This window comes from Arachis hypogaea, chromosome 9 (assembly GCF_003086295.3).
Source record: "Arachis hypogaea cultivar Tifrunner chromosome 9, arahy.Tifrunner.gnm2.J5K5, whole genome shotgun sequence".
Taxonomy (NCBI): Eukaryota; Viridiplantae; Streptophyta; class Magnoliopsida; order Fabales; family Fabaceae; genus Arachis; species Arachis hypogaea.
Window position 1 is genome coordinate 42960696 of NC_092044.1, and position 25228 is coordinate 42985923.

Below are 25228 nucleotides of genomic sequence, written 5' to 3' on the forward strand. Positions count from 1 at the left end.
CTCACTCAGGTGGATTCATTCCTTGTTCTTTATTTCTTTCTGTTTTTGGTTTTTAATGTTGTGTTTATCTATGTTTTGTGTCTCTACTTCATGATCATTAGTATGTAACCATGCCTTAAAGCTATGAATAAAATCTATTAATCCTTCACCTCTCTTAAATGAAAAATGTTTTAATTCAAAAGAACAAGAAGTACATGAATTTCGAATTTATCCTTGAATTTAATTTAATTATATTGATGTGGTGGCAATAATTTTTGTTTTCTGAATGAATGCTTGAAAAGTGCATATTTTTGATCTTGTTGTTTATGAATGTTAAAATTGTTGGCTCTTGAAAGAATGATGAACAAAGAGAAATGTTATTGATGATTTGAAAAATCATGAAATTGATTCTTGAAGCAAGAAAAAGCAGTGAAAAAGGAAGCTTGCGAAAAAAAAAAAAAGTGGCGAAAAAAAATAGAAAGAAAAAGGAGGAGCAGTAGAAAAAGCCAATAGCCCTTAAAACCAAAAGGCAAGGGTAAAAAGGATCCAAGGCTTTGAGCATCAATGGATAGGAGGGCCCAAGGAAATAAAATCCAGGCCTAAGCGGCTAAATCAAGCTGTCCCTAACCATGTGCTTGTGTCATGAAGGTCCAAGTGAAAAGCTTGAGACTGAGTGGTTAAAGTCGTGATCCAAAGCAAAAGAGTGTGCTTAAGAGCTCTGGACACCACTAACTGGGGACTCTAGCAAAGCTGAGTCACAATCTGAAAAGGTTCACCCAGTCATGTGTCTGTGGCATTGATGTATCCGGTGGTAATACTGGAAAACAAAGTGCTTAGGGCCACGGCCAAGACTCATAAGTAGCTGTGTTCAAGAATCAACATGCTTAACTAGGAAAGTCAATAACACTATCCGAAATTCTGAGTTTCCAGAGACGCCAATCACTCTGAACTTCAAAGGAAAAAGTGAGATGCCAAAACTATTCAGAAGCAAAAAGCTATAAGTCCCGCTCATTTAATTAAATTAATATTCATTGATATTCTGCAATTTATAGTATATTCTCTTCTTTTATCCTATTTGATTTTCAGTTGCTTGGGGACAAGCAACAATTTAAGTTTGGTGTTGTGATGAGCGGATAATTTATACGCTTTTTGGCATTGTTTTTATATAGTTTTTAGTGAGTTTGAGCTACTTTTAGGGATGTTTTCATTAGTTTTTATGTTAAATTCACATTTCTGGACTTTACTATGAGTTTGTGTGTTTTTCTGTGATTTCAGGTAAATTCTGGCTGAAATTGAGGGACTTGAGCAAAACTCTTAAGAAGGCTGACAAAAGGACTGCTGATGCTGTTGGAATCTGACCTTCCTGCACTCGAAATGGATTTTCTGGAGCTACAGAACTCCAAATGGCGCGCTCTCAACGGCGTTGGAAAGTAGACATCCAGAGCTTTCCAGCAATATATAATAGTCCATACTTTATTCGGAGATTGACGACGTAACTTGGCGTTGAACGCCAAGTACATGTTGCTGTCTGGAGTTAAACGCCAGAAAAACGTCATGATCCGGAGTTGAACGCCCAAAACACGTCATAACTCGAAGTTCAACTCCAAGAGGAGCCTCAGCTCGTGGATTGATCAAGCTCAGCCCAAACATACACCAAGTGGGCCCTGGAAGTGAATTTATGCATCAATTACCTACTCATGTAAACCCTAGGAGCTAATTTATTATAAATAGAACATTTAACTATTGTATTAGATGTCTTTTGACCACGTTTCATCTTTGGTCTCAGTTTTGTATTATTCTTCATCTTAGGAGGCCATTGAGCACGTTTTGGGGGCTGGCCATTCGGCCATGCCTGAACCTTTTACTTATGTATTTTCAACGGTGGAGTTTCTGCACACCATAGATTAAGGGTGTGGAGCTCTGCTGTACCTCAAGTATTAATGCAATTCTATTGTCTTTTATTCAAATCCCTCTTATTCTTATTCCAAGATATTCATTCGTACCCAAGAACATGATGAATGTGATGATAAGTAACCCTCATTATCATTCTCACTTATGAACGCACGTGATTGACAACCACTTCCGTTCTACATGCAACAAGAGCTTGAATGTGTATCTCTTAGATTCCCCAACAGAATCTTCGTGGTATAAGTTAGATAGATGGCGGCATTCATGAGGATCCGGAAAGTCTAAACCTTGTCTGTGGTATTCCGAGTAGGATTCTGGGATTGAATGACTGTGACGAGCTTCAAACTCCTGAAGGCTGGGCGTGATGACAAGCGCAAAAGAATCAAGGGATTCTATTCCAACCTGATTGAGAACCGACAGATGATTAGCCATGCTGTGACAGAGCATAGGAACGTTTTCACTGAGAGGATGGGATGTAGCCATTGACAACGGTGATGCCCTACATACAGCTTGCCATGGAAAGGAGTAAGAAGGATTGAGTTGAAGCAGTGGGAGAGCAGGCGTCCTTGAGCTATACAGTATCTTCATTCGCTTATCTGAAATTCCCACCAATGAGGCTGCATGAGTACTCTATCCCTTTTATTATATATTTTCTTATTTCTATTTTCAAAAACCCATAAACCAATTTAATCTGCCTAACTGAGATTTACAAGGTGACCATAGCTTGCTTCATACCAACAATCTCTGTGGGATCGACCCTTACTCGCGTAAGGTTTATTACTTGGACGACCCAGTACACTTGCTGGTTAGTTGAACGGAGTTGTGTCCACTCGTGCCAATTTCAAATTCCATAATTTTACAATGAAAACAACTTAAAGAATAGTGATCACAATTTCATCCACCAATGAACATCAAGAACATATTTTTGAAAAAATTTTGATGCAAAGAAAACATGCAAGATACCAAACTTAGAAATCTTTCATGTTTAGACACTATGAATGCAAAAATACACATAAAAAACATCATACAACACAAAACAAGAAAATTTAAAGATCAAACAAGAAGAGTTACGATGAACAACTTGAAGATCATGAAGAACACTATGAATGCATGAATTTTCGAAAAATGCAAGAACAAGATGAATATGCAATTGACACCAAACTTAAAACATGACACAAGACTCAAACAAGAAACACAAAATATTTTTTATTTTTATGACTTTATAATTTTTTTTGGATTTTTGTATATTTTTTTTCGAAAACATATAGGAAAAATAAAATAAGAAATTCAAAATTTTTAATAAGAATTCCAGGAATCTTTCAATGTTAGTCTAAAGCTCCGGTCCAGAAATTAGACATGGCTTAATAGCCAGCCAAACTTCAGCAGGGCATTACATGCATTGTGGTGATTAGTTGAAGCCTCAGTCCAAAAGAATTTGAATATAGCTTTACAGCCAACCAGGCTACAACATGCTTCATGAAACACTAGAATTCATTCTTAAAAATTTAGAATAATTTTTTTCGAAAACAGAAGTAAAATTTTTTGAAAAATTTTTGAAAATAAAACAAAAAGAAAATTACCTAATCTGAGCAACAAGATGAACCGTCAGTTGTCCAAACTCGAACAATTCCCAGCAACGGTGCCAAAAACTTGGTGCACGAAACTGTGATCATCAACAATGGCATTCAACTTGGTATGCGCGTTCATAACTCAGCACTTTCTTCACAACCTCGCACAACTAACCAGCAAGTGCACTGGGTCATCCAAGTAATAAACCTTACGTGAGTAAGGGTCGATCCCACAGAGATTGTTGGTATGAAGCAAGCTATGGTCATCTTGTAGATCTCAGTTAGGCAGATAACAAATGGTTATGAAGTTTTCGAATAATAATAATAATAAATAAACAGAAAATAAAGATAGAAATACTTATGTAAATCATTGGTGGAAATTTTAGATAGACGTATGAAGATGCTGTGCTCCTTTTGAATCTCTGCTTTCCTACTGCCTTCATCCAATCCTTCCTACTCCTTTCCATGGCAAGCTGTATGTAGGGCATCACCGTTGTCAATGGCTACATCCCATCCTCTCAGTGAAAATGGTCCAAATGCTCTGTCACAGCACGGCTAATCGTCTGTCGGTTCTCGATCATGCCGGAATAGAATCCATTGATTCTTTTGCGTTTGTCATCACGCCCAACAATCGCGAGTTTGAAATTCGTCACAGTCATTCAATCCCTGAATCTTACTCGGAATACCACAGACAATATTTAGACTTTCCAGACTCTCATGAATGCCGCTATCAATTCTAGCTTATACCACGAACATTCTGATTAAGGAATCTAAGAGATATGCGTTCGGTCTAAGGTAGAACGGAAGTAGTTGTCAGTCACTCGTTCATAGGTGAGAATGATGATGAGTGTCACGGATCATCACATTCATCATGGTAAAGTGCAACGAATATCTTAGAATAGGAATAAACTGAATTGAATAGAAAATAGTAATAATTGCATTAAAACTCGAGGTACAGCAGAGCTCCACACCCTTAATCTATGGTGTGTAAAAACTCCACCGTTGAAAATACATAAGTGATGGTCCAAGCATGACCGAATGGCCAGCCCCCAAAATGTGATATGAATTCGAAAATAGGGAGAAGGACCTGGTCTAAGGACTAGGCATCCAAAGATGTGGTCAAAGACGACTAATACAATATTAAAATGTCCTATTTAAACTAGACTAGCTACTAGGGTTTACAAAAGTAAGTAATTGATGCAGAAATCCACTTCTGGGGCCCACTTGGTGTGTGCTTGGGCTGAGCTTGAGCTTTACACATGCAGAGGCTTCTTTTGGAGTTGAATGCCAAGTTGTAACGTGTTTTTGGCGTTCAACTCTGGTTCGTGACATGTTTCTGGCGTTTGACTCCAGAATGTAGCATGGAACTGGCGTTGAGCGCCAGTTTACGTCATCTAATCTCGAATAAAGTATAAACTATTATATATTTCTGGAAAGCTCTGAATGTCTACTTTCCAACGCCATTGAGAGCGCGCCATTTGGAGTTCTTTAGCTCCAGAAAATCCATTTCGAGTGCAGGGAGGTCAGAATCCAACAGCATCATCAGTCCTTTGTCAGCCTTCTTATCAGAGTTTTGCTCAGGTCCCTCAATTTCAGCCAGAAAATTCCTTAAATCACAAAAAAACACACAAACTCATAGTAAAGTCCAGAAATGTGAATTTAGCATAAAAACTAATGAAAACATCCCTAAAAGTAGCTAGATCCTACTAAAAACTACCTAAAATTAATGCCAAAAAGCGTATAAATTATCCGCTCATCAGCCAACTTTGGCGGATCATATCTTGAGCTACAATTTTTGAAATTGATTGAATTTCATATCAAATTAAAGATAATTCAATAGCTTTAAAACGGTATAGATTTTATAGAAATAAGAATTTTTAAAAATAGATATTATCATAGGAAATTGGTGTTAAAAATATGATTTCTTTGATGTTGCGGAAATTGTAGGTTCTCGTTTGTGTGCGCACGCACATTGTTATACGCGTGCTCTGAACAGAGGCCACATTCTTTTTTGTGCGCACGCACACGTTTGTGCAGACGCACACCCTGTGATTTTCAGAAAACGTGCGTACGCATATGCAGGTGTGCACACACACACAGGGATATGCCTACTGTTGAGAGCGTTCGGACACTCCGATGTGCACACACATTCTGTGAAATTTGTAAGTTGTGTGTATGCACAACATCATGCTTACGCACAAGCTGGAAAATTCTTCTGGGCGTGCGTTGATGACAAGTCATCTTATGCTAGCTTTTCAAGCATTTTTCACTTGTTCCATTAGGTTTTATGTACTTTCTTGCATTATAAGTAAGTAATTTGGAGTGGATTTGCATGGTTATGTCAATTCAATCAACCATCATTTATTTGACACAAAATCATAAGGTTTAAGCTAGAATTAGTTGGTTTTTGAATGATTTAGAGATCTTGTGAATTTGGTGATACTTTGATATGTTGGTTTGATTACTTGTAGGTGAAGGAATGGTGAAGAAAAGAAAGAAACAAGGAAAGCGTGCTCAACCAAGCGTGGCCCATGAAACAAAAGTGTGGCACTCAACCAAGGCAAGGAGCATAGCACTCACTAATTGAGCGCAGCGCTCTCTAATTGAGCGCTAGAGCAAAAATCAAGGGAGCAAAGGCATGGCGCTAAGTTGAAAGTGTTAACTGAGCGCTACAAGGAGGCACTCGAACATGTAGCGCTCCATTAACTTATTTCACTTTTTCGTGGGTCTCAACAAAGAAAAGCAAGGAGCAAGCACTCAAATTGGGGCACCCAAGGTTCAAAATGGGGACAAGCGCATGAAAGAAAGGGCGCTACGTGAACTTAGTTCACTGAGCGCTATGCTTAACAAAGAAATGGGCACAATTGAAGTCACCAAGGCTCGAAGTGGAGACCATGCACAAGGCAAATGAGCACTACGTTAGATTTCCTAACTGAGCACTATGCCAAAAAGGTTGGCACGAGCCTGGGACGAGCTAAGTGAGCGCTACGTTTGGTTACATAACCGAGCGCTCCCCTGGAAGGTGTCCATGGTCCATTTTTCAATCAAAAGCCAATTTAGATCCACTTCTTCACCAATTTGAAAAGTCCACTCTAAGTTCTGAAAATAAAAAAATAGAAAGTGTATAAATAGGAGTTAGTTTGATTTATAAAGGACCTTTTTGCTCACTTTTACTTTCATTTTTACCTTTAGCTCATTTTTAGTTTTTATTTTGTCTTTGAATTTAGGAATTGGGATCGAAATCTAGTTTTCTTTTCTAATTGTTCTTGCTTTGGCAACTTCTACTTTCTGTTTTGAATTTTGGATTGAGATTGAAGAAATTCTATTTCAATTCTTGATCTAAAATTCATCTTTGTTCTTCTTTCTGCATAATTCTGAGAATTGAGGAATTGAATCTGAGTTTTATTTGCTGTTTCATTTACATTTCTTCTACAATCTATTTTTCTGCATGATCATGGTTGTAATTGAGATCTAAATCTGTGTTGTAATCTCATTGCTCCTCGTAGATCTTCAATTTCTTTTTAGATTTCACAATTAAGCGAAGTCTTCTTTCTGTTTGTTTCTTCAAGCAGTTTTCCATTTCTGTTTACATGTTTTGCAGATTCACTTCACCTTCCACTTCTTTGATTTACTACACTTTGGATTTTCTTGTTAACTCTTGAATCCCAGCTCCCAAATCCCTTTACTATTCAAGCAATTTAAGTTTCTCAGCAATTTAGATTCAATAATTTAGATTTCTTGCACTTTAAGTTTCAGCCATTTACATTTCTTGCAATCTAAGTTTCAGTCATTTACATTACTTGCACTTTAAGTTTCAGCTCTTTTATTTTCTTACACTTTAAGTTTCATGCAATATACTCTTTTGCACTTTACTTTTCTATCAATTTCCCTTCACACTGTTATTTTCATGCAATTTAGCTTCTGTTGATCACAATTCACTCAAATCATCAACTATTTGCTTAACCAAATTCATCACCTAATTAAAATTTCTCAATCCATCAATCCCTGTGGGATCGACCTCACTCTTGTGAGTAATTATTACTTTATGTGACCCGGTACACTTGCCGGTGAGTTTTGTATGGAATCGATTTTCCCTCATCAAGTTTTTGGCGCCGTTGCCGTGGATTGATAAAGATTGACAATGATTAAGTAAGGTGGTGGTATAGATTAAGCACTTTTTCTTTGTTTTTCTTTATTTTTGACAAGCACACTAACTATTTGAGACTTTGTCTCTACTAACTCTCACTGCACTCAAGCTACAAAATGCTCTGTGTGTTTCTTGTTGTTTTGGTTACATGACAAAAGCAAGGGGAGAGGTCTCTACCTTCTGTGAAACTGACGAAAGAACTCTTAGGAGATTAAGAAGAGAAGCAAGAGGGAAGAGAATCATTGGAGAGGCAGATTCTGAGGAAGAAAACCAAGAAATAGAAGGGAATCATCCTAATCTACCTGATGAAGTAGCCAACAACAATGGCCAACCTCAGAGAAGAGTTTTAGCCTTTTACACTTTCCCCAACCCAAGGCATTGTGGGAGTAGCATCCTTACTCCCAATGTCAATGCAAACAACTTTGAATTAAAGTCCCAGCTCATCACTTTGGTACAAAACAATTATTCCTATGGAGGAGGCCCACTTGAAGATCCAAACCAACACTTATCCATTTTTATGAGGATTTGTGACATAGTGAAAACCAATGGTGTGCATCCGAACATTTACAAGATGTTGCTGTTTCCATTTTCCCTTAGAGACAAAGCTACTCAATGGTTGGAGACATTTCCAAGAGAAAGCATCAACAATTAGGAAGATCTAGTGAACAAGTTCTTATCCAAGTTCTATCTTCCCCAAAGAATTATCAGACTCAAAACAGAGGTCCAAATATTCACTCAGATGAATGGAGAGTCATTGTATGATGCATGGGAAAGATACAAAGCTTTACTCAGGAAGTGCCCACCAGATATGTTCAATGAATGGGATAAACTTCAAAACTTCTATGAAGGACTGACATTGAGAGCTCAAGAGGCACTTGACTACTCAGTAGGAGGGTCACTATAACTCATGAAAATAGCTAAGGAGGCTCAAAATCTCATTGACACTGTAACAAACAATCAATACTTCTATGGTCATTAGAGGCAACGTCAACCTGCCCAAAGAAAAGTTGTATTGGAGCTTGAAGGAGTGGAAACTATTTTAGCTCAAAACAAGATGATGCACCAATAAATCCAACAGCAAATGGAGATGATGGCTAAGAGGATTGATGGCCTCCAAGTTGCAGCAGTGAATACAAGTCAACCATCACCCACATGGGGACAAAATGAAGAAAACCAAGAGGATCAGCAGTAGGAACAAGTTCAATATGTGCACAACCAAGGTTCTGGATCAAATTACTTTCATGGAGATACTTACAACTCTTCTTGGAAGAACCATCCGAACCTGAGATGGGGAGACAACCAGAATCAAAACTAGCAGCCATGGCAAAGAAATTCAAACCAAAACAACTCAAGAAACACAAACCACTAAAGCCATTAGCAAACTAACCAAAACCAGTACAGAAAACCACAAAACAACCATCCCAATTCCAACTTCTATCCACCCAATAATCCATCAACTAACCAAAACACTTTTCACCAATCCTCAACATCCCATAATCAACCACAACCACCTCAAGACTCCCAAAGAATCTCCAACTTGGATATAATGATGGAAAGGATGATGAAGCATCAAGAGCTAACCAGCCAGAACTATGGAGCCTCAATGAAAAATTTAGAGAGGCAAATTGGTTAATTATCCAAGTAAGCAGTGATTGAGAGATCAACAAGCTCACTCCCAAGTGATACCATTCCAAATCCCAAAGAAGAATGCAAGGCTATTCAATTAAGGAGTGGAAGAACCTTGGTGAAGGACAAAGAAGCCAACAAGAAGCCTATAGACAATGACAAGACCATCAGCAAGAAAGATGAAGCCAGCAATAAGGAAGAAGACAAGCATGACCAAGAGAAGCTTAAAGAGAAAGATGATCAGCCACAAAATTCAAGGAAAGGGAAGCAAGTAATGGAGGAAGCATCTCAAGGGCAGAAGTAGGCAGTGAAGGCTTTCACACCTCCTTTTCCATATCCTCAAAGGTTCAACAAGGAGATTAAGGATCAACACTTCCCCAAATTCTTTGAAGTCTTCAAGAAGTTGGAGATTAATATCCCCCTTGCTGAAGCATTAGAGCAGATGCCTCTATACGCAAAATTCTTGAAAGAACTTATCAATAAGAAGAGAAGCTGGCATGAGAAGGAAACAGTACTTCTCACTGAAGAATGCAGTGCTGTAATTCAAAGGGGCATTCCACCAAAGCTTAAGAATCCAGGGAGTTTTGTAGTTTCATGCACCATAGGCAAGATGACATTAGAGAAAGCCCTCTGTGATCTCGATGCTAGTATCAACTTAATGCCCCTCTCAATGATGAGAAAGCTTGCCATAGAAGAAATTAAGCCTACCAGGATGTCATTGGTGATGGCCGATAGATCAATCAAGACACTCAATGGAGTTGTGAAAAATCTATTAGTGAAGGTTGGAGAGTTTATCTTCCCTACAGATTTTGTGATCCTGGACACAAAAGAGGAAGGAAATAACTCAATTATCTTAGGAAGATCATTTCTATCAATAGCAAGAGCTATTATCGATATAGAAAAGGGGAAAATGATCTTTAGGGTGCACAATGAGCAAATGGTAATCAATGTTTTTAAATTAATGCAACATCTCCCTGAGCAAGAGAACTACATGAGAGTGGATATGATAGAAGGTTTAGTGGAAGAAATGTTGGAAGCCAATTATCAAGAACAACGGGAAGAAGAAAGGGAAGGAGTTCAAGAGGTAATGGAAAAACAAGTAGCTGAAATCTCCATAGAAGAAGAGGTGGAACAAGACAAGACAGAGGAGATGCCAAAATAAAAATTGAAACCTTTACCTACTCATCTCAAATATGTGTTTCCTGGAAGAGAGGAAACCTTGCCAGTAATCATCAATTCTTCCTTAAGCATAGAAGAAGAAATAAAGCTAGTTGAAATATTGAAAGCTCACAAAACAGCTTTAGGATGGACAATTGATGATATCAATGGCATCAGCCCAGCCATCTTCATGCACAAAATTTTGCTAGAAGAAGATTCAAGGCCTATAGTACAGCCTCAAAAGAGACTCAACCCAACCATGAAAGAGGTAGTCCAAAAGGAAGTGATGAAGCTGTGGAATGCTGGAATCATATACCCAATCTCTGATAGCTCTTGGGTGAGTCCAGTACAAGTGGTGCCAAAGAAGGGAGGAATGACTGTGATCTCCAATGAGAAAAATGATTCAATTCCTACAAGGACAGTGACTGGTTGGAGGATGTGTATAGACTATAGAAGACTGAATGAGGCCACAAGGAAATATCATTTTCCTCTCCCCTTCATTGATCATATGTTGGAAAGACTGGTAGGCCATGCTTATTATTGCTTCATGGATAGGTATTCCGAGTATAATCAGATAGTGGTGGACCCCAAAGACCAAGGAAAGACTTCCTTCACATGTCCATTTGGAGTTTTTGCCTACAAAAAGATGCCTTTTGGGCTATGTAATGCTCCAGCCACCTTTCAAAGGTGTATGCTCTCCATCTTCTCAGATATGGATGAGAAATTTTTAGAAGTCTTCATGGATGACTTCTCTGTTTTTGGTAACTCTTTTGAAAACTGTCTGCAACATCTAACTCTTGTATTGAAACGATGCCAAGAAACAAATTTAGTTTTAAATTGGGAAAAATGCCGTTTCAGGGTACCAGAAGGTATTGTTCTTGGGCATAAAGTTTCAAGCAAGGGAATAGAAGTTGATAGAGCTAAGATAGAAGTCATTGAAAAGCTCCCTGTACCTATCAATGTAAAAGCAATGAGAAGTTTTCTCAGGCATGCTGGGTTTTACAGAAGATTTATCAAAAATTTTCAAAAATAGCCATACCATTGAGCAGTTTGCTACTGGTTGAAAATCCTTTCATTTGTGATGACAACTGCAAGCATGCCTTTGAAACTTTAAAAAGAAAACACACTACAGCACCAATCATCACACCTCCAGAATAGGAACTCCCCTATGAGCTTATGTGTGATGCGAGTGATGTTGCAATTGGTACTGTATTGGGACAAAAGAAAGACAAGTTGCATCATGTCATATACTATGCCAGTAAGGTGCTCAATGAGGCACAAAAGAATTACACAACCACAGAGAAAGAGCTACTGGCTATTGTATATGCATTTGATAAGTTTAGACAATACTTGATTGGTTCAAAAGTTATAGTGTATACTGATCATGCTGTTCTCAAGAACTTTATGTCTAAACAAGATGCAAAGCATAGACTCATCAGATGGGTGCTGCTACTACAAGAATTTGACATTGAAATGTGAGATAGGAAGGGGAGCGAGAATCAGGTGGCAGATCATTTGTCAAGAGTTCCACAAAAGGCTAATCAGGATATATCCCAACCAATGAGTGAAAAATTCCCAAATGAACACCTTTTCCAAGTTCAACAAGCGCCTTGGTTTGCTGATGTAACAACCCTAGTTTTTGAAAATTAAATAATTAGCTATTTATGATTTATTTTATTTGATGATAATTTTATTTTAAGAAAATTATTTTACTAAAGGTAATTAAATGGAATTTCATCATAATTGGAGTTTAAATTAATTAGAATTTTTTATATAATTTTTATTAGATATTTGGTATAATTGAAATTATAATTTTGATAATTGAAAAATAAGAAGAATTGTATAATTTAATTTAAATAAATTCTATTTTGAATGAGTTATGTTATTAATTCGAACTCTCAGAAATTATTTTATTAGAAATGATTAGATTGATATTTATAAATATTTTAAATTTAAGTCAATTAATATTTGTGTACAATTTTTATTATAATTAGTTATTTTATAAATCGAAATTAAAGTTTTGGAGATAGAAAAATAAAGAAAAGTTATATCCTTTAATTTGAATAATTAAAATTAAGTTTAAACTATATTTTATAAAAATGTGATTAATATATTTATTTTTTAATTTAAATTAAAAATAATTGATTGAATTTAGCAATATATTGATAAATAATGTTTTTAAATATTTTTAATAGAGTATATTTGATTTTAAAATTACTTTATTTTTCAATTTTATCAAAATATCTATTCAAATCCATTCATATTCTTTTATAAAATCCCTAATTTCTAACCCTAATTCTCAAATTAATTGAGAACCCTGACCCTAAACCCTTTTGCCTCAGCCGCACCCTTACCCCTCTTTCACCCTCTTCAGTGTAATACACTCGGCCCCACTCAAACTCACACACGGACAAGAGACGAAGAAGGAGAAGAGGACGACGCCGGCGGGTTGGGTGCTGCCGTCGCTGTCGTTGCCACGTCTGAGGGAGAAAGAGATCAACAGAGAGTGCAGTTGCTGAACCCAGGATCGCTGCTGCTGAGGGCCTTGTCTCCACCGTCCATGGAACCATGAGTCGCGCCGCTGTCACTGAGAGGAGGAGGGAGAAGGCACGATGCTGGAGGAGCGCGACCCGCCGCGCCGCCGTGGGTCCCTTGCCATCGAGCTCGAAGGAGCAGAGGAGAACGACATTGGGTTTGACGGAGACAGAGGTGGAGTGGCGCGAGGTGGAAGGCGAGCAGTTCGCGTTGCCGTTCGTGCCACCGTTGCTGAGCCATAGCGCCGCCACCGCCGGGTCTCACTGCTGTGCGTCGCCGTCCAAAGTAGAGAGTCACGATGGAGCTCCGTTTGTGCTTCTCTGGTCACTGCCGAGAAGAGGAGCTGTATTCCACGCTGCTGTCGCCATCGATCCACGGCCACCACCGCGAGGGTTCCGCCGCCGTCGTTCCAGTGCCATCGTTTGTGTCCTTCGTCGCCACTGCCGTGAGTAAAGTCCACCGCTGGTACTAGTTGAAATGCCAAAGTTGCTGTTTTGATTCTGATGTAATTCGTCCTTGTCCCTACTCATTGTTGTCCTCTGTTTTGCCTCTGCTTGTGATTTTCATAGTTATTGGAGTCTTTGCCGCTGTGGATACTGTCATTGGAGTCGCTAGGAGCCAATTTTGGAGCTGCCCTTGACGATTCTGATGTTGCTACGTAGGTTCCGAGCTGTTGTGTTGTTGCCAGAGGAAGGGAACTCATAGGAAAAAATGTCACCGAGGCTGCTGTTTGGTTTAATTGCGTTGTTAATGTGACATTGAGGTAAGGGATTTAACGTTTTTAATTTAGAATGCCCCCAAGTTATTTGAATAAGTGCAAATGGTTAACAATGGTTAAGAATTTCTTAATTGACATGAATGACTTGAAATGCATTTGAAATTAGTTAGTTGTTATGATTATTCTGAGCTGTGAATGAATTTAGATGCTGTTGTGATTAATGATTAATTTAGTATATTTTATTGAAGTATGCCGAGTTAATTATTGAAGAGCTGTCGTATGGATAATTGATGAATTGAGTTTGGATTGTTGTTGTGAATGTCTTTGGGTTTTGTGGTTGTGAGTGTTTGAAGTTGTAATTGATATTCGTTTTCTAATTTTGATGGATTTGTTGGAAATTCTAATCTTATGGGATATTGCTGAATTGGCTGAAATCTGGTTGTGAATTGTATTTTGAATTACTGATTTTTGTGATGGGTTGGCTGAGATTCTGATCTTGAATAAGTTATTTTGAATTATTTGATATTGAATTGGAATTTTAATATATTGGAATGGCTGTGAAATGGACTTGTGACGGGATGGAACTGGTTGAAGTGTGGCTGCAAGTGGTGATTTATTTAATGTTACTTGTTAAATTAAAATATGATGGGTTAATTATTGAATGAAATGTATTTGAGAAAAGTTAGTTGTGGTGATTATTCTGAGTTATAATTGAAGCTGGATGCGGATGTGAACTGAGTTTAGGTTATGGCTATGATATTGAATGGCTTCGTTGTCGTGAGTAATTAACTGATGAGATTTACTTTGATTTGAGGCTGTGATTGTTATGGGTTTTCTGATTATTTTAGAATTGCTGGAAATTCCGATTTTAGTCGATTATGCCAAGTTAGGTATTATTGTTGATTTAAGTATAATTAGAGTTGATTTTGAGGATGGCTAAAGAATTGAAGGTTGACCACTGAACTATTTTCTTAGAATATGATCTTTAGAATGAAATGGTAACTTTGCTAATAACTAAATAACTTTAAAAATAACTAGAAATATGAAAAGTTGATGTTTTGGATATTAGTTATGAATTCTTGAAGCTGGACTGGTTTACTTTTAAAGAATAGTTTATGGAAACTCTAATTTTAATTAATGTTAGGATGTTGGTTTTCAAACTGATTTATGATGAGATGATTATTGAGATTCTGTTGTTGTGATAACTGCTGATAAAAGAACTGGAGATTTTTTGAGAAAGAGAGAAACCCGCAAGGGTGGCTAAGTCCGAGTTTTAGGGGAGGTGCTGTCGGAATTTTGGAAAATCTGAGGTTTTATTTGAGAGGTTATTTTAGAAGATTTAGATTTGGAAAATGATTATTTAAGTTTTATTTAGTGAAGATAAGAATTATTCTATTTTAATTTCGATTTAATAAAGAAAGGTTTATGTTTCAAAAATTAAATTATTTAAGAAAGAAACTACGTTTTAAGATTGATTCAATATGAAAAGAATTATGTTTTAAGCTTGAAATAAAGGATTACATTTTAGAAATTTGATTAATTTATAATATTTGAATTTGAATAGTAAAGAGAGAGATGATTTTTGAGTTTTTGAGAAGTTAGTAAACTTGGAAGAGTTTTATTTGATTAATTTTAATGAGAGGGTTATATTTCAAAAAGCATTTAGTGAATTTAAAATATATGATTTACTTAAGTCTTTTGAAGAGGGTTAAACAAAAAAAAATAGTTTTAAAGTTAGTTTTGAATTAAGATTGTTAAAGTAGAAATGATGAAATGATTTAATGGTTAAGATTTTAATGAGCGAATGCCTGAGGGGAATTAAGAAAAAGGTTAAAGGAAAAATGTAAAAGGACAAAGAGGAGAGAATAATTAGAGCAGAATAAAGAGACAAAGAGAAGACAATAATCAGAGCAGAGTAAAGAAAAGAGAAAACAGTAATATGATAAAGAGTTATTGAACGAGAGTGTGAAACTGATAATTGGTTAAGTTCGGGAAGTACCCACGAACTGAATGATTATTGATCTCGGGGAAACCTATAAATTGTAATTTGTTTTATATGCGGAAAAAACCCACGGACTGATAATCATTGATTACGGGAATAACCCATGAATTGCTGTATGTTAATCTCGGGTATAACCCACGAACTGAAGATCGCTATGCTATTGTGTATTGATCTCGGGGAATAACCCACGAACTGAAGATCTCTGTTTTGTTTGTGAAATGATCTCGGGGACGCCCACGAACTGAGGATCACTGTTTCCCCTTGTGCGTATATTATGGGGTCGGGCTTTGCGCCGACTGCCGATAGTCATGAAGGAGTGGTATTTTTACCACCGACACATATGCACTAAGGACACAAAGGGAAGCCATATCTGGGACTTGTTCGTAGGTAATGTCGGGTTGCAGGGTGTAAACCGACACGTGAGCTCATGGCCTGCTTAGGACAGACATGCATCATATTGGTTGTGCATTTACATTTGGTTGTGTTTGCCTGTATTACTTCTTTGTGATTGTGTTGTTTGTCTTATTGTGATTTATTTGTGTGTTGAATTGAGTTTCTTGTGCTAGTAGTTTGTGAATGGATAGAGATGATTAATATCTGTTGTTATGACTGAGAATCAATTATGTGGCTGAAAGATATTTAATATGCCAAGTTTTGCGATTGAGATCTGTTTTGGGTTTAGAAATTTAAAGAAAATAATTATTTATCTAAAGTAAGATTAAAAAGTATATCAAAGGGGTTTGACAAAGATGGTTTATTAAGCAAAGTTAATTATTTGCATGTTAATCATTACTTTTGCGGCATTCCCATTTCCTACTAAGAACGTGTGGTTTGTTCTTGGTGCACGAAATTGTGATATCTAATAATCGCATTGAACTTGGTATGCGCATATACTAATTCAGCACTTTCTTCACAACTTCGCACAACTAACTAGCAAGTGCACTGGGTCGTCCAAGTAATAAACCTTACGTGAGTAAGGGTCGATCCCACGGAGATTGTTGATATGAATCAAGATATGGTCATCTTGTAAATCACAGTTAGGCGGATAATAAATGGTTATGGAGTTTTCGAATAATAATAATAAATAAACAGAAAATAAAGATAGAAATACTTATGAAAATCATTGGTGAGAATTTCATATAAGTGTATGGAGATGCTTTGTTCCTGTTGGATCTCTGCTTTCCTACTGCTTTCCTTCAATCCTTCTTACTCCTTTCCAAGGCAAGCTGTATGTAGGGCATCACCGTTGTCAATGGCTACATCCCATCGTCTCAGTGAAAATGGTCCAAATGCTGTCACAGCACGGCTAATCATCTGTCGGTTCTCGATCATGTCGGAATAGAATCCATTGATTCTTTTGCGTTTGTCATCACGCCCAACAATCGCGAGTTTGAAGCTCGTCATAGTCATTCAGTCCCTGAATCCTACTCAGAATACCACAGACAAGGTTTAGACTTTTCGGATTCTCATGAATGCCGCCATCAATTCTAGCTTGTACCACGAATATTCTGATTAAGGAATCCAAGAGATATGCGCTCGGTTTAAAGTAGAACAGAGGTGGTTGTCAGTCACGCGTTCATAGGTGAGAATGATGATGAGTGTCACTGATGATTGGATTTTTGATGGTTTAGAAATTCACAAATGAATTCTCGTTGCAAGTATAGTTCCTAAACCAAACAATAATCTTTTCATACAAAAAGTTGTTTGTCACTAAAACAAACCCCTAAATTTATAAACCGAAGTATTGGAACCTCGGGTCATTCTCCCTAGGAATTACAATAAAGTGTCTTGTTATTGGTTGTGAGTTATTTTGGGGTTTTTGAGATTTTAGATAAGAAATATAAATGGCAAAGGAAATAAACTAACAACTAACAAAGCTCTTGGCAAGATATGAGTACTAGAAGTCCTATCCTAGTTATCCTCCTCAATTGTGATAACAAATTGTCTATTACTCCCACTTAGTTAACCTCTAACCATGGAGGAAAGTCAAGTGGATGAATCAATTTGATTCCTCAAGTCCTAATCAACTCCTAAAGGAAAGACTAGCTTTAGAGGCATTCAGATCAATTAGCAACTTCTAATTATCAATCAACAAAGGGATTAGATAACTCAAGAGTCACTAATCACTCTACTAAAGCCAAGAGGAACAAAATCTAACCAATAACTAGAAGAGACATTTCAACAAACATATAAAAGGCAATAGAGGTAAACATTATTAAATGCAAGAATTAAAGGAATCTACAACTACAAAAACAAGAGATCAACAATAGAAAAGTAAAGAAGACATACTTATTATGAATTACCTTTTATTAAATTGGAAGAATGTAGAAGGAACAATACTAGATCTACAACAACGTATAAGAACAACATAAAGGAAATTACAACAAAAGAATAGAGGAAGATGAATGTAACAACAAGGAATTGAAAGGTAGAAGTAGAAGAAAGCAAAGATTAAAACCTAGATCTAAGAACTAAACCTAATCCTAATCCTAATTCTAGAGAGAAGAGAGAGCTTCTCTCTCTAGAAACTACTTCTAAACTAATCCTAATGAGTGAAAATGAACTAATGTGTGTGTTCTCCCCTTTGCTCTTTAATCCTTGGCTTTAAATAGCATTTTTGGTGCCAAAGTTGGTTGCAATTGGGCCCCACAATCCTTGAGAGTTCGTTGGTCACGTTTTCATTAAAAAATCATAAACCGGCACCGACACGTACGCGCACAGCACGCGTACGCGTCCATGGGGTGATTCGCAAGGTGCGCGCAAGCGCCAGGTGCGTGCGCGCGTCCATGGGCAAATTCAACTTCTTTGACTTTTCATGATTTCTCCACTTTTCATGCTTTCTTCTTCACTCCTTTGATCCATTCCTAGCCTTTCCAATCTGAAATCACTAACAAACATATCAAGGCATCTAGTGGAATCAAACGTGAATTGAATTTAGCTACTTTAAGGTCTAGAAAGCATGTTTTCACATCTAAGCACAAATAAGGAGACAATCACAAAACTATGCTAATTCATTGAATAAATGTGGGTAAAAGGTATTAAAATCTCTTAAAATCAAGACACGATAAACCGTCAAAACGGGGTTTATCAACCTCCCCACACTTAAACCAAGCATGTCCTCATGCTTAAACCAAGAATGAAGTAAGGGTATGGCGTTTATTCAATGGAAACTAACTAAATGCAGTCTATCTATATGCAACTATCTAGATGAATGCAATTGCTTGGTCAAAATAAATCAATTCCCAAGAATACATATATAAGCACAAGGGCAAAAGGTATTAACAACCATGCCAAACCACAATTGAATTGAGCTATTAAATATTTTTACAAACTTGCATGAAAAGTGACATTATGGGTGGAAACATGTAGTTGAGCAATCGAACCCTCACCGGTAGTGTTTGCACTCTATTCGCTCAAGTGTTTAGGGTTGGTTCTCTCAATTCTCTCCTAATCATGCTTTCCTAGATTTGTTTTCCATCTAACAATCAACATTTATTCCATGCATGCATACAAGTATCATGAGGTCTTTTTTTTAGGTTGTAATGGGGCTAGGGTCAAGGTAGGATGCATATTTGGTTAAGTGAGCTTGAAATTTGAATCTTTGATAAGCTTTAGACTTCCCACCTAACCTATGACATCCTATACAATTAAGTTCTAACCTAGCTACCCATTTTTCTCACTTTTTCACATACTCATGCATCCCTTTTCATTTCACAACACTTATGCATTGATTTTATTGAGCTACACTTTGCTTTGGGGCATTTTATCCCCTTTTTATTTCTTTCTTTTTCTTCTTTTTCTTTCTTTTTCTATATTTTTTTCCCATATTGTTTTTTTTCTTTTTTTTTCTTTTGTTTTTCTCATTTTTATCTTTCTATACACAAGAGTATCAATGCATAAGGTTTTATATTTGATCAATACATGAGCATATATCCGATTCCCAATAGTTTCAATAATAATACAAAATTACCCTTTTATTCACCCAATGTTCCAAGATTTTCACACTTGAATGATACTCACACACACTAGCCTAAGCTAATCAAAGATCCAAATAAGGACTTTTATTGTTTTTCGCTTTAAGGCTTGTAATGTGCTAAATTAAAGAACAAGTGGGTTAAGCGTAGGCTCAAATTGGCTAACAATGGAAGATGAAAGGTAAGGCTATTTGGGTAAGTGAGTTAAATGAAATGATGGCCTCAATCATATAAATGCATGAATATACAAAATAATGGATATAAAGAATCAAACAATTCAAATATTACAATCATAGAAAGAGAATAATGCACACAAGAAGGAAAAATAAGTGGTTATAAGATGTAACCACACCATTAGGCTCAAATCTCACTTGCTTGTGTTCTTAGCTCAAAACATGATCCACAATATATATAATTCAAGCAAGTTTAATGAAAAGGTTTTTCACTCAAAGCAATTGATGCCCTATAGATAACTTTCTCGAAAAATTTCATTATTTTGACTAAGCTTATTACATATATATGCAAAATTAAGAAGATGCAAGAAAAATCCTAAAACCCTAAAATGAAATGCAAAAGTGTTGGGATTAGAATTTTGTCACCCAAAATCGCCGACCGGTCAGACGACCTCCCCACACTTAAAAAGTTGCACCGTCCTCGGTGCACTCAAAGATGAGCAAGGAGGTACGGCGACTCTCCGGATTGCTACCTTCAACTGGTAGATCAACCGATGCTGCGTGTGCTTAGTCTTGCTTCCGTTATTGCTTGTGGTGCATCCATCATAAAAAAAACAAAAATATAACACCATAAGATGAGAAGATGTAAAAGCAAGGAAGTATACATTGTTGGAATGAGGTAAATTACTAGAATTGAGTGAGTGAATTAGTGTGACATGAATGACAAATAAGTGTGTGTGCGAGTTCTAAATTGCGCGGTTTTTAGAACACACATTAGCATAAAAAGCTATGTCACAAAAGAAGCATGCACTTCACTTATCCTAGTGTGCTTGAGATGCTTTAAGTAAACTTGTAAGGTAAAACAAGCATTAAAGAAGCATGAAAGCATTCAAGTCAAACATATATGGATGCAATATAATGCATTAAGGTAAATGCACAACATCATCCATCAAGAGGTTGCCTAATCGAGGAGAAGGATTCAAATTACATGGTGGCCAAATCATGCAATTCAAGAAGAGTTACAAACTCGATGGCAATTCTCATCACTTGGTATTTTCAAAAGGTAAGCATGAAAAACTCAAAACCAAGTAGCAAAATATAACCTCAATCATAGAATCCAACAAAGATTATAAACATAATGATGTTAAGAAAACATCCCATTTTAATACTCAGCAGCAATTAATGGTAAGTAAGAATAACAATCCAACACTTACAATGAAAAAGAGAAAACTAAATGAAAATTAAACTAAAACTGGCTAAGCAACTAACTAACTAACTAATGGACTCACTAACTAATTAATAACTAACTAAAATAAATGGTTATCAATGGTGTTTGGAAGTGTTGGATGAGGGGTAGGAGGAGGGAAAAAGAAAGGAGAAGGAAAAGAAATGGAAAGAGGAGAAGAAAAGAAATGGATGGAAGAAAGGGCATCCACGCGCACGCACGCATGGCGCGCGCACGGATGGTGGAATAGAGAGGGAGGCGCGGACGCGTACAGTGCGCGTCTGCATGGGTGGCTAGTCAGGCCGGCGGCTCAATGTTGGCCCAGAGTTGGCACAACTCTCTGGTAAAAGTACCAGGGGTGCAGGTGGCCTAATCGATGCGCGCGTGGCATGTGCCCTTGCGCGTGCATTGCGAATGTAGCATGATGGGCACGTACGCGCCAGGTGCACGTATGCGCGAATGGTGTTGGGCATGGGGCTCAACATTCGCACAGTGAAGGCCTAACTCCCGGGTTTGTTGGCTGGGAGTGGAACTTCTTCATCTACGCGCTCGCGCCATGTACGCGTGCGCGTAAGTGGTCGAGAATGCTTGAAGTGCGCATACGCGTGGATGGTGCTCTGTTTTTCAAAAAGTTTTGCTATGTTTTTTTGCACCAATCTAAGCATTCGAAACCTCCAAACAGCTACCAAAACACCAGAAACCCTTATTTAACATACTAAACTACCAATTAAACTCAACTATCTAAACAGAACATGAAATTAAACAAATTCTACCAATATGTACAAAAGAGAAAATGAAAAGATTTTACCATGGTGGGGTGTCTCCCACCTAGCACTTTTGTTTATTGTCCTTAAGTTGGACTTATTGGGAGCTCTTCTCAAGGTGGCTTGTGCTTGTACTCATCTTGGAACTTCCACCAATACTTGGACTTCCAATAAGTTCCATCATTTAAGATCAATATCTCCAAGCTTTGGTGGAGTTCTTCACAACCCATGGGCTCCCAATGTTGATCCTCTTCTTGTAATCTAGGATCCCACACTTTATTTTCACACCCGTCTTGAGGTTGATCATCATTATTAGTCCATCTGGGTGGTGAACAAGATGAATTCTCTATGAAGTGCCCAACAATCCTTCTAGACCCATCTATTTGAGCACTATTCCCACCTTTGTATTCAACTCTTGAAGTATCAACCAAAATGAGCCTTGATTTGCAACGCTAACCACGAAACATCTTTCGCTTACGCTTCATCCCACAAAGCATCCTAAGTTGACCATTCGTTTCAAGCAAGCCATACTCAAATGGGACAATAAAGCTAATAGAAATGAATTTTACCCACTCAAGTGAAGGGGTAGATGGTAACCTAGGCAAAGATGCTTCCAACGGTCTTGACAAAGCGTATTCCACTCCCATCCTTCTATTTCTAAGGACTTCCACCTCTTCACAAGATTTCTCTAATTCAATCCTTTGTTCATTAATACTATCTAAACCTTTTCCCTTAATCAAACTATAATTGGGAGGGTGAAAGAAGTTTACCTCCACAACATTTTCAAATTCACCGGGAGAAGGTTCTTCAAGTTCAAAGGATTCTCCACCACTAGGACTTGATGCTTGATCTTCATCACCAAGGGAACTCAATTCTTGCTCTATTCCATCCAAGTCTTCATATGGAATATGCCTTGGAATGTGTGCACTTTCCTCCCTAGCATCAATGTCAATCATCTTGGAGGGGTTTTCTTCAACTCTATGTTCCCTTGGAGGCTCCGCATCTCCTAAGTCTTCTACCACTTCTTCCTTGTCTTCAATAATTAAAGCTTTCTCCAATTGTTCCAATATAAAGCAACTTCCTTCATTTCCCACCGGAGTTTCCAATCGCTCCTTCATGCTATGTTTTTCATTTGATTCTCCACATGTAGCCATGGGAGTTTCTTGAGTGTTCAAGCATTAGGAGGCTAACTGATTTGTTACCACATCCAAGGCGGCCATGAAATTTTGCACATCCCTTTTCATCTCTTCTTGCCCTTGAACAAGAACACCAAGGATGTCATCCATTGGAGGTTGGGGTGGATGGAAGGATTCATCATTTTGGGGGAAGGGTTCACAGTAGGAAGATGGTTCTTCTTGGTAGAGTTGTGGTGGTTCAATATTCTCAACTCTTTCCACTTATTGCAAAACACACTCTATGGTTGCTTGAAATTGATCCAATGCTTCCTTGAGACGATCCCTTGACTCTTGTTCCGCTTGGATATCATGATAGGGATCATATGGGTCTTGGATCGATGGACATGAATATTCTTCCATGTGAGGTTGTGGTGGAAGGTAGAATTCATCTTGTGGTTGAAAATTTTCATATATTGGGGGTGGTTCATCTTGGTAATAATGTGGAGGAGGTGGCTCTTGAAAATGTTGATGTTGGAATTGTGGTGGCTCTATATGTGGTTCATATGGCTCATATGGTTGTTGGTAGGATGGATATGGATTAGGGTCATATGAAGGTGGTTGGTAAGAAGGGGCTTGTGAGTATGGTTGAAAGTTATGTTGAGGATATGGTTCATAGGCATATGGTGGTGGTTCTTAAAAGTCACAAGGTAATTCACCATAGCCATTGGATTGATATGCATCAAAAAATGGCTCTTCTTCATAGTGCATTGGTGGAGGTTGTTGCCATGAAGATTGATCATATGCATATGGTTCCTCCCACCTTTGAGTGTCCCATCCTTGATACACATTCTCATTGAAGTTCTCATCACCTACAACATAGTTGTAATCACACTCATACCCAAAGTGAGAATTCATGATAGCAAGAAATGGCAAAACCAAAAAATAGTAACAAATAAAGAGAACAAGCTAAAAACTAACAAAGAAGCAAAAAGCAAGCATATTCACAATATTCACATATATACAATAACCAATAACACAACACCATTGCAATTCTCCGGCAACGGAGCCATTTTGATGATTGGATTTTTGATGGTTTAGAAATTCACAAATGAATTTTTGTTGCAAGTATAGTTCCTAAACCAAACAATAATCTTTTCATACAAAAAGTTGTTTATCACTAAAACAAACCCCTAAATTTATAAACCGAAGTATTGGAACCTCGGGTCGTTCTCCCTATGAATTATAATAAAGTGTCTTGTTATTGGTTGTGAGTTATTTTGGGGTTTTTGAGATTTTAGACAAGAAATATAAAAGGTTAAGGAAATAAACTAACAACTAACAAAGCTCTTGGCAAGATATGAGTACTAGAAGTCCTATCCTAGTTATCCTCCTCAATTGTGATAACAAATTGTCCATTACTCCCACTTAGTTAACCTCTAACCATGGAGGAAAGTCAAGTGGATGAATCAATTTGATTCCTCAAGTCCTAATCAACTCCTAAAGGAAAGACTAGCTTTAGAGGCATTCAAATCAATTAGCAACTTCTAATTATCAATCAACAAAGGGATTAGATAACTCAAGAGCCCGTTTGGTCGAACATGCTGGCAATCAACTTTTACCTCTTATTCTAGTATGTGCATCCGGAGGAAGTCTGAGCTTGATGCAAATGACTAAAATATCTTCTGCTTTATATGAGTATCAAAAAAATAAAAGGTTATTCTATGTATCCATCCTTACATCTCCTACTACTGGTGGGGTGACCGCCAGTTTCGGCATGTTGGGCGATATCATTATTGCCGAACCCGATGCTTACATTGCATTTGCGGGTAAAAGAGTAATTGAACAAACGTTGAATACGACAATACCCGAAGGTTTACAGTAAGGTAAGGCCATTCCATTTCGACAAAATACCCACACCCAAGTTCCATAGCTTTGGGTCCGCTAGCCCGATCATGATTTTCTTACCCCCAGAGGTAAGGGTCCTTACCTTTTTGGCCGGTTGTGGGCGAGGAGGGATTCGAACCCCCGACACCGTGGTTCGTAGCCACGTGCTCTAATCCTCTGAGCTACAGGCCCCATCCCGTCTCCACTGGATCTGTTTCCCGGAGTACCCTAAAACTAAAAAAAGGGAACCTTCCCTCTCCCCAGCCATTTCATTTCGGCTTAAGAAGATGTGAAAGCACCTCTCTCTCTATAAGAACGGTGCGTTCCGAGGTGTGAAGTGGGCGAGAAGGGATTTCATAATTGGGGTTTTGAATAAGACGACCTTTTTCATTTTGAATTCTTATTACTTTTTCATATTGAAAAAGTAATAAGAGAGGTCTTAAGCTTTTTAT

At 37.5% G+C, this 25228-nt stretch overlaps 1 non-coding gene across 1 annotated transcript; it reads right to left on the reverse strand.

Annotated features, from left to right (window-relative positions):
* Window positions 1–24894: 24894 nt before the first annotated feature.
* TRNAR-ACG (transfer RNA arginine (anticodon ACG)) lies at window positions 24895–24968 on the reverse strand. Its single transcript has one exon. It is a non-coding gene; the product is annotated as a tRNA-Arg (tRNA).
* Between the last annotated feature and the right edge of the window lie 260 nt (window positions 24969–25228).